At 41.0% G+C, this 14,898-nt stretch overlaps 1 long non-coding RNA gene across 4 annotated transcripts in view; it reads right to left on the reverse strand.

The window, feature by feature from the left end:
* The window catches only part of LOC108393068 (uncharacterized), a 316,705-nt gene that overhangs the window by 160,197 nt on the left and 141,610 nt on the right, over positions 1 to 14,898 (reverse strand). The window contains exon 2 of one of the 4 annotated variants that reach the window (XR_005054629.2): positions 12,634 to 12,986. The exons of the other annotated variants lie outside the window; for them this stretch is intronic. This is a non-coding gene — a long non-coding RNA (uncharacterized lncRNA). The remainder of the gene's footprint in view (positions 1 to 12,633; positions 12,987 to 14,898) is intronic. 4 annotated transcript variants of the gene reach the window in all.

Genomic DNA, 14,898 nt, shown 5'->3' on the forward strand with positions numbered 1-14,898 from the left:
GGAGTATAGGGTTAAGTCAGACACATTACAAGGAAGCCAGGCTTGAGCAGGCCTTGCAGACCATTGTGAGGCCTTTGGCTTTGACTCTGTGATGGAGCCATTGGTGGGTTCAGAGCAAACGTGATATAAACTATAAGTAAAAGGTAAAGAAGCTGGCTGCTGTGCTGAGAATAGACAGACCTAAGGGGATAATCCAGGTGGAAACAAAGAGGCCAATTAAAAAACTGCTGTACTATGTATGCCAAGTAAACCATGACCGTGACTAACACCTGTGCAGGTGTGAGATTTTGAATAAACAGACTGACAAGATTTGTGAGGTTTGAGAGAGGAAATAAGCCACGGATGACCCCAAGGTTTTGGCCTGAAAAACTGTTACCATTAGTTATTCTGATTGTAAACCAGAGATTACTCATATTAAATAAACAAGTTTACAACTCAATAGAAACTGGTGCATTCAAAACTAAAAATTTGAAATAGGCACATGAAAAGACACTCCACACTGCTAATCATCAGAGAAATGCAACTTAAAACCACAATGAGATACCACCTCACACCGGTGAGGATCGCCAACATCCAACAGAAAGAAACAGCAAATGCTGACAAGGATGTGGAGAAAGGGGAACCTTCCTACACTGTTGGTGGGAATGTAAATTAGTTCAACCATTGTGGAAAGTAATATGGAGGTTTCTCAAAAAACTAAAAATACAAATACCATTTGACCCAGGAATTCCACTCCTAGGAATTTATCCAAAGAAATCAAGATCCCTGATTCAAAAAGACATATGCACCCCTGTGTTTATTGTAGTACCATTTACAATAGCCAAGAAATGGAAGCAACCTAAGTGTCCATCAGTAGATGAATAGATACAGAAGATGTGGTACCTACACATAGTGGAATATTATTCAGCCATAAAAAGAAAACAAATCCTACTATTTGCAACAACATGGATGGAGCTGGAGGTAAAATGCTAAGTGAAATAACCCCAGAAGTGAAAGACAAGTACCAAATTATTTCCCTCATTTGTGGAGTATAACAACAAAGCAAACAGCAGTTACAAAACAGCAGCAGACTCACAGACTCCAAAAAGGGAATAGCAGTTACCAAAGGGAAAGGGATGGGGGAGTAGGTGGGGGAGAGATAAGGGGATTGAGGGGCATTATAATTATCACTCACAATATAGGTAGGTCACGGGGAAGGCAGTACAGCACAGAGAAGCATGTAATGACTCTATAGCGCCTTACTGCACTGATAGACAGTCACTGCAATGGGGGGGTGGTGATGAGTTTAAACCATAACGTTGTTCATGTAAAACCTTCATAAGATTGTATATCAATGATACTTTAATTTAAAAAAAACACTAAATCTCTGAAGTAGTAATGACTGTAAGAGTTCTGGCACTGCAATACATGAGTGCCTTACCAAAGAGGGGGAAGATGGACAGAGGGCAAGAATAAAGGGGAATTAGCTTCATTATACAAAGTGGTTCTTGTACATTATCTCATTTAATCCCAATAACCAGTACACAGTGCTGGGATTACTCTCCCCTTTTCACAAGTAGGGAAATTAGGCTTTAGGTTGGTTAAGTAACTTACCATGTTTGCATAGCTAAGTTTATCCTTGAGAGCTCTCTGCTTGGAATGGCTGCAATTCTTTAACCAAGCTTTCAAACCAGGTATCCTACTCTTTCAGTTTTCTCACAGCTTCCAGTTCTTCTCTACTTTGCTCTTCCAGAGGAATTAAGGGACTTTTTACCCCCTGCAGATCAGTGGGAGAATATTCCAGTAGGTACCACATAGCGTTCCAAAAGGATCCTTTAGCTGATGTGCTTCAGTGTCTCAGGAGTGTCTAATATTTCACCAAGCAAACTTCCTGTCCACCCAGGGCACAAGCCTTTATTCAACACCTACCTGTCTTCTATACTTTGTTTATTTCCCAGTACTCTCCCTCCAGATATTCTAATAGCCTTTGCCCACATTACCAATCACCATCAGATTCTCAAACCTGTATGATACCATGTCCCATCTAGCAGTGACACAGGAGGTCTTCAAGTAGTGATACTTGCCCTTAGATGGGGAACCCACTCCAAACAGACATACAGAGTCTAGAGTAGAATGAAGAGTGAGGGCTTTGTGTCAGCTAGAAATTTGTTCAGATCCGAGTTTCTGACACTTTTTGGCTCCATGTGGCCTAACTTTTTGAACTTCAATTTCTTTATCACTTAAAAAGCAGAAAATTGTAACTGTGTTACAGTGTTGTGAGAATTAAATAGGACAGTTTGTAGAGCTCCTAGTATAGGGTTTGATACTAGGAAACACTTCCTATACATAAACTATTACGATCCTGGCTCCTCTCCCAAGTAATGCAGTAGTAGGGGACATATACCATGCCCTGTGAGTACCCGGATTGCAGTGGGATCTCTACCTTCAAAATCCCACATTTAGTTTTCCAATACTGCTTTTCCTCTTAGAAAGCTAAGGCTGTGTACTTTTTTCCTTTATCTATGGCCACTCAGCCCAGCCGGTGAAATGTAACTAAGTGGAGGTGAAGTCATGAGTGAACAAAGCAGCAGGTAGTGTTGGAAAAACCAGCACTGCTGGAAAACGGGGGTAAAACCCACATGGGGACTGGTCACACCACCTCTATTTGCTCATCAGCCCTTTGACCCATGGATTAGAACCCAAACTTCTGAGAATGAGCTAGTCCTGTTTGTGGCTTCTAACAACTATTGTCAGTTACATAAACATCTGTTTTGTAGTTAGAGATTTCAAAAAAAGACAGATTCCCTACTCTCCTCAATGTTTCCCACGTGGTTGATTCCCACATGAATGTCATTGTTGCTGTCGTTATTTCATGAAGGTGATCTTTTAGGAGTCAATTCTCTTATTCCATGCTCCTGGGTCATCAGTGTTAAACCAAGGACACAGGGAAAAGCAGCCCAGAATGGAGCCACCTCCCTGCCATCTGTTGTCTGTGCTGACCTACAGGTTGAGCACTTATTAGCACCTCTTTCTGCCAGAAGTCTTAGTTAACAAGATGTCCTATGGGCTCCTCAGTCTCAGTGTGTCTAAAACAAACATCCCTGTCACCCCTGCCTGCTCCTGCTCTGGTGTTCAAAGCCCGGATTCAGATGTGCTCATCGCAGAACCCTGGGCCATCATAGCAAATCAGGCTTTGCATCTTGTGGATTCAGTGATTCTCTTTTGAAATATCCAAACTACTTGCTTGTCTTCATGCTCACTGCCTCATCACCACTCAACTGGCATACTGCAATTGCAATGTCCAGTCTCTCCATACCCAACTATCTCAGTGGGCAGAAACTATCATTCTAGCCCTGATTTAAACCCAGGCTTTCTGTACCCACCACAGTCAAAAACTACCATACTGTCCAATACAGTAGCCACCAGCCACAAGTGGCTACTGAACACTTGAAACATTGCCAGTCTGGTGTACTATCAATATAAAATGTGCTTTTAAGTGTAAAAGACACATCAGACATCAGAGGCTTGGTATGAAAATAAGAATATAAAATATTTCATTAATTTTTATGCTAATCACATGTTGAAATGACAACACTAGGGCAGTATTTGAGGTTAAATAAAATGTATCATTAAAATCAACTTCACTTGTTCCCTTTTGCTTTTTTATTGTAGCTACTAGAAAAATTACAATTACATTTGCTGCTTGCATCAAAGCTCAGTTTCTCAGTGCTACACTTGTACCAAGTCCTTCCCAATAAACAGCTATTCTTTCTTTCTCCCTGAAACTTCCTTCATGAAGTCAACTCCTACTCATTCAAGATTTAATTAAAATATCACTTCTGTGAAGAATTTTTTACCTTTCCCTTTGTAAGTCCTTGTAGCACTCTAACTGATTAAACATTTATGTAGAAATTTATTTCTTGAATGTCTGTCTCCCTGCCTCACCTGAGGGTTTCAGCCCCAGGCAGGCTCACTATGGATTCAGTGAGACTGAGAATTGACAGCAGAATGTTCTTGGGGAAAAGGGTTTATAGCTGGCTTTACACTCAGGGCAGTAGGTTGAACACTAGGATCACGCCTGCATCCAGCAGTCTCCAGGTCTGTAATCCATCTCTGTTTCAGCCTTCGCCCAGAGCACCAAATGGAACTCTTTATATTGTGACTTAGTCAATAATAACTTATTGCCTACTGGTGTGGAAGCATTAGCCTTGCAGTAGGCCAACCACATCATCAAGTTGTTTAGGCTCAGGTGAGGACCCTGGCCACAGGAACTTCCATTTTCCCCACACTCCCTCACTAGACTGCAAGGTCCAAAAAAGAAGAGATCAAACTTTGTTTTAATTCCTTACTGATCTTATAAATCTTCTTTAATATCTGGGAGACATAATAAGTATTCAATAAATTCTACTTAAAAAAATGAATGAATGGGACATTCTGATTCCCCTCCCAGGTATTATTGATGGTCTGAGCAATAAACTAATCTTCCATTCCCCATCTGGAACTGTTGAGACAGAATGTATGAAGCAAAGATGGTCTCTCTCTAGCTCCCCATTTCCCTCTTCACCAGTGAGGTTCAGTGGGAAGCTGAGTCTCTATCCCAAATAGTGTTACCATAAAACCATGTGATGTTGTGGTCAATGTATATAAAGGAAACTGTATTTAAAAAGTAGGTAGCTTATGGCAGTGGAAACAAGCACAGCTGCAGGGAAGCAGGAAACAGCTCTTTCCTCCCCCCAGGCACCAGTGCCACCTCCCTGCGACCCCTGACATCACTCCAGGGGCTGAGAAGCTCCAGAGAGTAGAGATTCTGGGCACTAGAGGGTGCCACATACAAATATGAAACATCAAAGGAACCTGGTTCAAACCAAAATCCCACAAACACCAGAAAAAGGGCCAAGTGAAACCGAATTCATCAATCTTCCTGAAAGAGATTTCAAAATAAAAATCATAAACATGCTCAGGGAGGTACAGAAAAATATTCAAGAACTCAGGGTCAAAATTAGGACAGAGATTCAATCATTAAGAAATTCCATATCTGAAATGAAACATACAATGGAGGGATTTAAAAGCAGATTAGATATAGTAGAAGAGACGATAAATGGAATAGAAATTAGAGAAGAGGAACACAAAGAAGCTGAGGCACAGAGAGAAAAAGGATCTCTAGGAATGAAAGAATATTGAGAGAACTGTGTGACCAATCCAAATGGAACAATATTCACATTATAGGGGTACCTGAAGAAGAAGAGAGAGCAAAAGGGATAGAAAGTGTCTTTGAGGTGGTAATTGCTGAAAACTTCCCCAATATGGGGAAGGAGATAGTATATTAGGCCATGGAGGTGCACAGATCTTCCAACACAAGGGACCCAAGGAAGACAACACCAAGACATATAATAATAATTAAAATGACAAAGATCAAAACAAGGACAGAGTATTTAAAGCATTTAGTGAGAGATAAAAGATCACCAACAAAGGGAAACTCAACAGGCTATCATCAGACTTCTCAGCAGAAACCTTACAGGCCAGAAGGGAGTGGCATGATATATTCAATGCAATGAAACAGAAGGACCTCGAACCAAGAATACTCTACCCAGAAAGATTATCATTTGAATTTGAAGGAGGGATTAAACAATTCCCAGATAAGCAAAAGTTGAGGGAATTTACCTCCCACAAACTGCCTCTACAGTGTATTTTGGAGAGACTGCTATACATGGAAGTGTTCCTATGGCTAAATAGCTGTCACCAGAGGTAATAAAACCACAGAAAAGAAAGTAGAACAATTAATTACTAAGCAGATGCAAAATCAGGTCAACTACCCCCAAAGTCAATCAAGAGATAGACAAAAAGTACAGAATATGATACTTAATATATAAAGAATGGAATAGGAAAGAAAAAGAGGGAAAAAAAAGAACCTTTAGATTGTGTTTGTAATAGCATACTAAATGAGTTAAATTAGACTGTTAGATAGTAAGAGAATTACCCTTGAACCTTTGGTAACCACGAATCTAAAGCCTGCAATGGCAATAAGTATATACCTAATGATAATCACCCTAAATGTAAATGGTCTGAATGCACCAATCAAAAGACATAGAGTCACTGAATGGATAAAAAAACAAGCCCTGTCTATATGCTGCCTACAAGACACTCACTTCAAACCCAAAGACATACACAGACTAAAAGTGAAGGGGTGGAAAAGGATATTTTATGCAACTAATAGGGAGAAAAGAGAGGAGTTGCAGTAGTTGTATCAGACAAAATGGACTTCAAAACAAAGAAAGTCGCAAGAGACAAAGAAGGACATTACATAACGATAAAGGGGTCAGGCCAACAAGAAGATATAACCATTATAAATATCTATGCTCCCAACATAGGAGCACCTACATATATCAAACAAATACTAACAGAATTAAAGGGGGGAATGGAATGCAATGCATTCATTTTAGGAGACTTCAACACACACTCACTCCAAAGGACAGATCCACCAGACAGAAAATAAGTAAGGAGACAGAGGCATTGAACAACATATTAGAATGCAGAGAAAGGGGAACCCTCCTACACTGTGGTGGGAATGTAAACTAGTTCAACCACTGTGGAAAGCAGTATTAAGTTCCTCAAAAAAAACTAAAAATAGAAATACCATTTGACCTGAGAATCCCACCCCTAGGAATTTACCCAAAGAAAACAACTTCTCAGATTCAAAAAGACATATGCACTTCTATGTTTATCGCAGCACTATTTACAATAGCCAAGATATGGAAGCAACCTAAGTGTCTATCAGTAGATGAATGGATAAAGAAGATGTGGTACATATACATAATGGAATACTGTTCAGCCATAAGAAGAAAACAAATCCTACCATTTGCAACAATATGATGGAGCTAGAAGATATTACGCTCAGTGAAACAAGCCAGGCAGAGAAAGACAAGTACCAAATGATTTCCCTCATTTGTGGAGTATAACAATGAAGCAAAACTTAAGGAACAAAATAGCAGCAGACTCCCAGAACCCAAGAAGGGACTAGCGGTTACCAAAGGGGAGGGTTGGGGGAGGGCAGGTGGGGAGGGAGGGAGAAGGGGATTGTGTGGTATCATGATTAGTGCACATGGTATGTGTGGGGTCACTGGGAAGACAGTTTAGCACAGAGAAGAAAAGTAGTGACTCTGTGGCATCTTACTATGCTGATGGACAGTGACTGCAGTGGGGTATGGTGGGTGGACTTAATAATAAGGGTGAATGTAGTAACCACATTGTTTTTCTTGTGAAACCTTCATGAGAGTGTATATCAATGATATCTTAATTAAGAAAAAAGTAGGTAGTAAAATAGAAGTTACCACCTGTAGACTGTGATAAATTACATATGCCTATTGTAATACAAAGAACAACCATTGTATACTCCACTATACATCTCCAAACACTACAAATAAATCAAGATGAAATGAATGAATGAATGGAAATTGGTTCTCAGGAATATTTAATTTCAGAAAACCTTGCTTTCAACAAAAAATATTGCATATAAATTTTTTAAACCCATCATAATTACATGTGACAATGATTAGAAGATTTTTTTTGTAAATCACTGAACAGATGATTAAAATTTTTAATCATGAAAAAGTATAAAATCAGTGTAAATAAAAAATGAAATCAACCTGTGACTAAAGCAGAAAGGGTGGTCATTTCATCAGCAGGATGATGTCCTGATGCCATCATTTCATTCATGTTACTATAGTTTTTAAATTTACTGACTCTTAACTTGATCCAAAGCAGCTGTTTTCCCACACAGTCTTATCTTTTTCAGCATGGAAAATAAAATGGGGTTAAAAATGCAACCGGATACAGCCCAAATCTCAGAGAAGCTTTGGGTTCAAAGAGCGTATGTGCAGCACCAGAAGCTCATAAGCTCATAAGTTTGGTTTGAAGGCAGGATTCTCTTGTTCTTTCAATACCGAAGTCATTAGAACAAGGTGGAGGGCTGCTGCACACAGACATCTCCACAGAGAGCCAATGCCTGACCTCCCTCATCATCCTTGGCCAGGAGGAACTCTTCAAAGTGAGGTCAGCTCTGCTGCTGGCTCACCCAGTGACTTCTGGTCCAAGTGGACAGACAAAGGGACACTGCCTCTTAGAAGATCGAAGTCCCAGCTTTACTCACTGCTCCTCTTGACCCTCCTGCTATAGAGGCTGATGGGGTGGATAATGAGGGATGGGGAAGAAAAGAGGAAGGGCATTTTAGCACAATGCAAATCAGGGCTAGGTCCCCAGGAAATGCTTCTTTGCTGAGGTATCACTGGCCAGGTAGCTAAAATGTAACTGGTATTTGCCTTTAGAAAAACCAGCTTGGAGAGAATGCAGGGTTGCCACAGGCTATAAGATGAACAGAAATTTAATCTGGAGAGGGGCTCCAACAGACAGAACTGCTCTTTTAAGGTCTCTCCTCCCTGCAGAAGCCTCTGACTCCCTCTTCACAGTTGTCAAAGCAGATGTCAGAAGGAGGAGTGGGGGCACCTGGGCCAGTCCATGTTTCTCAGAGGAACTTGCTTTCTGCTGCGTTGACATCATTCAACAACTTTCAAGCCTCCAGGTTGGGGATGTTGGCCACTCCGACCCTTGGATCTGTACTAGTACCCATCATCCCGGTTTGCCCCAGGCATGCCTTCCTCTGTTTTAGCATTGAAGTTCCCATTGCCAGGGAGTCCCTCATTCAGGGAAAACCAGGACAGATGGTCACCCTAGCTGTGGAAACAGCAAGATTTTACAATTGACTCTGCTGTTTGTGGAAGGTGAGTATAGTGAATATTTTCCCTCACCCCAGAACTGTGAATGTGACCTGATTTGGAAAAAAAGTCTTTGCAGATGTGATCAAAGACCCTGAGATCCTTCTGGATTTAGGGCCGGTCCTCCATCCAATGACAGATATCTTTACAAGAGACAGAAAAGGAGAGGACACAGGCACACACAGGAGAAGGCATGCGAACACAGGCAGAGGTTGGAGTAATCCTAACACTTGCCAGAAGCTCAAAGAAGGAAGGAACAGAATCTACTCTAGAGTGTTTGGAGGGAGCACACTTTGATTTGGGGGCTTCTGGTCTCCAGAACTGTGAGAGAATAAATTGCTATTGTTTTAAGCTACCTAGTGTGTAGTAATTTGTTACAGCAACCAAGGAAACTAGGACAGAGAGCCTGGTGCTTGGGCGTCTCCCCTGAGGCTATGACAAATTTAGATTTTTCTGTGAAGACACTGGATGGCTAACAGGTAAAGCAGATAAAAATATGCTGTCAACTAGGCCGAGAAACAGCATTAAGATGACTCCTTAGGAATCACCAAGAAGTTTAGCAGATTGACTTTTTTCATAAACTGGTTACATACAAATTTGCCTTAGAGTAAATTAATACTGACCTCCCTCCAACACATACACAAAGATATATATCCCCTCAGAACAACAACACATCGACTGGGTCTCATATTTTTACCCAGTGTAGGTATAGTCTGATTTTTCATTTTAAAATTTTCACCCAAGAATTAAATTTCCCAAGGTAAGTTCCCAAAATTAGAAACTCTTTTTGCATCTATTGCCAAAAGATTCCAGCTTTCTAATAATGTGGCACATTTGGGAAGGGGATTGACTGTGACATTGGAGTCATAGTCCTGGCTCTGGTGTTCAGGACAGGTGATCTCGAACAAGGCACTTTGTCTCTTTAGTCCCGTTTTTTATCGCATGAAATCTGGGGATTCAAATACATGATTTCAAAAAGCTTTTCTTATTTTAGCATTCAAGAGATATGGGTCAATAGCCAGATTTTAAATACTTAAAAATATCTTATTACCACCTTAAAAAATCTTCTCTCCATATGAAGAATTACATATGAATGGCTCTGGGCAAACCTACTTTTGTTTCAGATGAAGGCATCTCCTGATTTTGTTTCCTTATGTACCTACATACCTTTCTTTATGTATTTTTTCAACAGAATGAGAAGGGCCAGAACACTTTATTGAGCAAAGCATTATGCTGAAGTCATTACAATTTATTATCATTGAAAGCCTATAAAGGCTCCAATTGAGAAGGCAGAGGGAAAATGCACGAAATACATGAAAGCTGCAATAAAGGACATGCCCGCTTGAAAGGTACCAAGAGTCTCTTCTGAAGCGGGAAGGATCAGGGTGACCAGGAAGTGCATACTAGGACAAAACCCCCCAAAGTTTCTCCAGGTCATCTAGCTCCACCCTGAGCCTCACCCCGCTTCTGTCCCCTTCCAGCCCTGCACAGCTCTCAGAGGTGGTGGAGCAGGCCAGCTGGCCCACCCCTCTGGTGTGAGCTTGCTTTCACTGGACAGACTTTTCTGCCTCCACAAAGTGATATACAGTGCCTTGCCCTCAGAGAAACGGCATGTTATATGACCAGCAAATTGTATTCCCAGCTCCAGCTGGTTCATTTTCCTTTCTGGACACCCAACTACAAATTTTCAGTACTGGTGCACCTGCTTTATATAAGAGACAATAAATTAAGAATTCTCAATACACCATTATAAACCCACTTCTCCCACAAAACTCTATTTGCTTGAAGTAACAGATCATTGAATTCCATAGCCAGAAGTAATGTCTAACTTTGGTCCTGAATTCCAGCATACTTAAATTCTGTCACTAGTAACCAGAGCAATGATCCAATGTGACATATGACGGCTCATCCTTTTATCACTTTTCTTTCCACATTTCTCATTTGGATGACTGTTGTAAAATGGCAAAACACCAATAGGTAAATAAAAAATAAAAAGGAAAAGGGAGTGAGGAGGAAGAGAAATAAAGTTCCTGGATAATCTGCAACCTGATTAATTAATCCCTGAATAATCAAGATCTAAAGCTACAGGAAGCCCAACAGTGATAGAAAGAGGGAAATGAGCTAGTCACAGTACAACTGCAGAGGCCAACAGGCCCTGTGCAGGCAACCTTCTCAGCACCACAGACTGACTATTCTGACATCTACCATGGATCATGGATTCTGAGGAACAAAATTCACATTAGGAAAGCAAATGGGGGACTAAGAAACAACCCCTTCCTCAGGTAACTGGCTGTCCATAATTACAGACATCACTGAAGAGAGGAAATAAAACTGAAAATCACCACAGAAGCTGCCAAAACCCCAGCCAGACTAAAACAAAGTCAGATGGCATGGAAGTCTTACATCCCTGAATGAAAAATGACTAAATAAAACCAAATTTTGTCCCACAAGAAGAACGGGTAAAACTCTAAACCAATTAGAGAGACTCCATCATGATCAAATATGAGACACATAATTATTACGTGGAACAGTAAACATTTTAATTATATAACTAGATACAAATGTAAGGTTTTTGTTTTCTTGTTTTTGTTATGCCTTTATTTTTCTGCTTTCATGGTCAGCAGCCTAATGGAGTGATTTAATTACCTCAGAGTCAGTCAGTTAAGCTCCCTGTCTGAAAACTGCCTTTTCACAATGCCCTGGACTGACCTTAAGTGAAACTCAAGCTCACCCTTTGTGCCCAGGGCTTTCCTGACAACAAAAGAGGTATTGGTTCTCCTTTCCCCGCATACCAGCCCTGGGCACACTTCCCAGAGCCGCCCCCTCCTCCCTAAGTCTCCTTCCTCTACCCATTCCCGGCCCCCATTCTACCCTCCAGCTCAGTCCCCATCCCCAAACCCCCACACACAGGGAAAGGGATGCCACATCTGCCAGCTTGTTCCTCTCGCCAACACAGAACAGGAGTGTGGGGATTGTGCTGTATTTTTAGGCACATAAAATCCCTATCTTCGCATTGCAGTGCCATATGTAAGAAGAGGAATCAGAAACACTGCCTGGTGGAATGGGCTGGGCAACCACATGGACTGCTAGAAGACAGACAATTAGACTAGAAGCCTTCAGATTCCTCTCCTTTGATTCAGATCTGGGTTAACGAAGGAGCAATACCTTCTACAGAAATGGTCATTAATGGATAGCGATGGATTTCTCTAGTGTATCTTCACTGGCTTTTTCGCCATAAGCCACACTGCACATGACCCAAACCAAAGTCAGGGCGCATCTGAGAGCTACCTGATTCTTTGAGGGTGAGAACAACGTTCAGGATCTTCTGCCTCCATTCTGCACACAAGACCAATCCCCTCCCTCTCAATTACTATGTTGGTGCATTCAAAATCTCTGTTAGGAGCTCTGGGCACAAATCTTGAGTAATTATGCTTTCCAAAAGTAGTGATAAATCATAATATTGAAAAGCTCATGGAAAAGAGTACCATGGGTCGGGGGGGAGGTGGAGAAAGGCATCATCAACACTTTTTCTTCAATTGTTAAATATTGGTTATTCCTTGAAGTGCTTACTTTTTAGTTCAATATACTTTCTGTTTCTATGGCTTAAGGCCTACAAAAAATATCTAACATAATGGGACTTAACAAATAGATACTGAAATTTCCTAATTAAGACCCTTTTGTGTTCAAAAATGAATACACTGCATAACGATTTAAGGGTATCCTTTGATAACCCTGAAACATGATCCCACAAATAGAAACCCTGGGAACAGATTCTATGGCAGTTTGACCCTGCCATGATACTAAAACATTCCCAGTAACAGAATTTTGTAGGCTGTTTCAACAATTGCCTCCTCCGTAACTGCTACAAATTCCTTTTATAACTTACTTCATAGAAAAAGCTGTCAGCAGGTGTACATGTTCATTATCATTGGGAGCTCCTAATGCAGGGTTCAGTATGCTTACAGATGAAAGCACAAAATTTTGCTTTTCAAGGAGGTCTGCAGCATTGGCTTGTGGAGGCTGACTCGCGGTGGTGGCTTAGTTTCTTCTCTCCATAAAAGGATCCTGGTGCACGCGTTGCTCTCAGAGGGAGATGATGATTAGAAATGGGCATGATGATTGAGCAATGCGCTAGCCTGAACTGGTGGTCTTTGGCATGGAGAGAAGGGCAGCCGTAACAGACAGATATGGCATTCTTACTGCAGAAGATGAGCAGGATGATCAACACACTATTAAGATCTGATAAAAAAAGAAGTAACGGATTTAAGCTTATAGCATAGGATAATTGGGTTCACAAAGTGAAATAAAAGTCTGTATTTCTGTGCAAATTTTATAAGTGATTTATGAAAGCTGTAGAATCTATTTCTACACATTTTTAAATGGATTTTTACTCCATTAATGTGAATATAACAGAATAACAGCAGCATGAATTTCCAGGGACACTTGCAACACAATTGTTTTATTTCAGTTAAATGGCTTAAAATGACAGAAAGAGTTCAAGACTATTTATATTCAAATAGTCTCAAACAAATACGGCCATTTCCAATTGCATTTGAATTGTGATTGCAGTACTGGAGAACAGTTATTTTGTACTTAATCAGTAATAAACTGTTGAGCTGTTTAAAAATTAGCTATTTAACCCAATACAGTATGGCTTTCTGATAAGAATCTACTTACACATACTTAGCTCCAAATATCCAAACACATAGCAATCCCTTCCTACCAATGCTGCTCTACATGCACCTGTTGCCTCTACTCTTTCAGTTGGATAAGGCTTTGGAAGGATTTCCAGCAGGTACAAAATATGCTGAAATCAGGCAGTGCCTTGATCTAAAGAGATAGGACTTTGAGGTCTTTGATCACCTTTACAAAGGACTCAAGGTTAAAGGAGATGTTGGTTTTGCAATTAGCATGCTTACTTTTGTAAAAATCAAGGAATAAATAAATATGCAGGTAATAAAGCAGTATTGAAATGATCAGCAATCGGACTCTACTGTCTCATCTCCCTTCTCAGTCTCACTCACTCCCTTCCTCTTCCACAACCCCTACCAGCCATTCTAGTCTTGCTAGCCTTCCCTGTAAGGAACTTGCTGGCTTTCCCTGATTACACCCAGCCCCTTGCTCCTGCCTGATATTGCTCAGGCTGGTTCCCCTGCCTGGAAGACCATCCATCCCTTCCTTTACATGATGAAATTGCATTCATCCTCTAACACCCAGCTTAGCATCACATCCTCTGTAAAGTTGCCTTTGACCGCTCTTGTGGCCAGCCGACCTGAGGCCAGTAGAGCACATCACTTCTGTCCTGTGTCCCCAGATTCTGGGATCCCCTTTCTCTTATAATACCTTTCCCATGCCAGACTCCTTAAAACTAAGTCCATTTCTCATTTCCATCTGTTTCCCATAGACTTCCCTAAAGGCTAGAACATGGGAGAGCTCAAAAACATGGCTGAGATGTGATAAAAAGCATCTAGCTTACTTCTTTCAGTCACTACCCGTACAAATAAAATAGCCCGTTGCTGCCATTAATAGTCTCAGCAGGATCCTAAACTGTGGATGGGGCTGGCAAGAATGTCATGGGGCACTAGGACCCAGCATATCAACTAGGGGTTTAAGAAAGGACTCTGGTACAAGCAAAGAATCAGATAGCCAGAAAGGAAATACAAAACAAGGGTGAAATGGGGCCAGAGACAAGGCAAAAGCAAGTAGAGAGGAGGCACCTGGAAATCACCTCCAATCTTTTTGGATTGCTAGACAAGACTAACATCAGATCTCACCAGCTAACGACAAAGCTTCCTTCCTCAAGGAGACTGGCTCATCCTTCATCTGAACCTACAGAAGGAGGCATCCATGATTTCTGCTGAGATAGAAAATCATGGAGACTATTTTACAATGAGAGGTTGTTGATAGTGTCTCCAATATGACAAACATTATCTCACCATATACCAAGTCAGTCAGACCACATCTGGAGTGGTGTTTGGTCCTGCTATATTGTATGGGGTCATTTCAACAGGCTTAGAAGCTGTTTTGCTAAAGTAAAAGATGTATCTACATAACACTGACCCCTGGTCAGAATAATGAAATGCTCTTTAACCATGAGTCCAAGGCAGGCATCAGAGTGATTTTTACCACCTTATCAGGTTTGTTGTTAACA

This window comes from Manis javanica, chromosome 13 (genome assembly GCF_040802235.1).
Source record: "Manis javanica isolate MJ-LG chromosome 13, MJ_LKY, whole genome shotgun sequence".
In the NCBI taxonomy this organism is placed as follows: domain Eukaryota; kingdom Metazoa; phylum Chordata; class Mammalia; order Pholidota; family Manidae; genus Manis; species Manis javanica.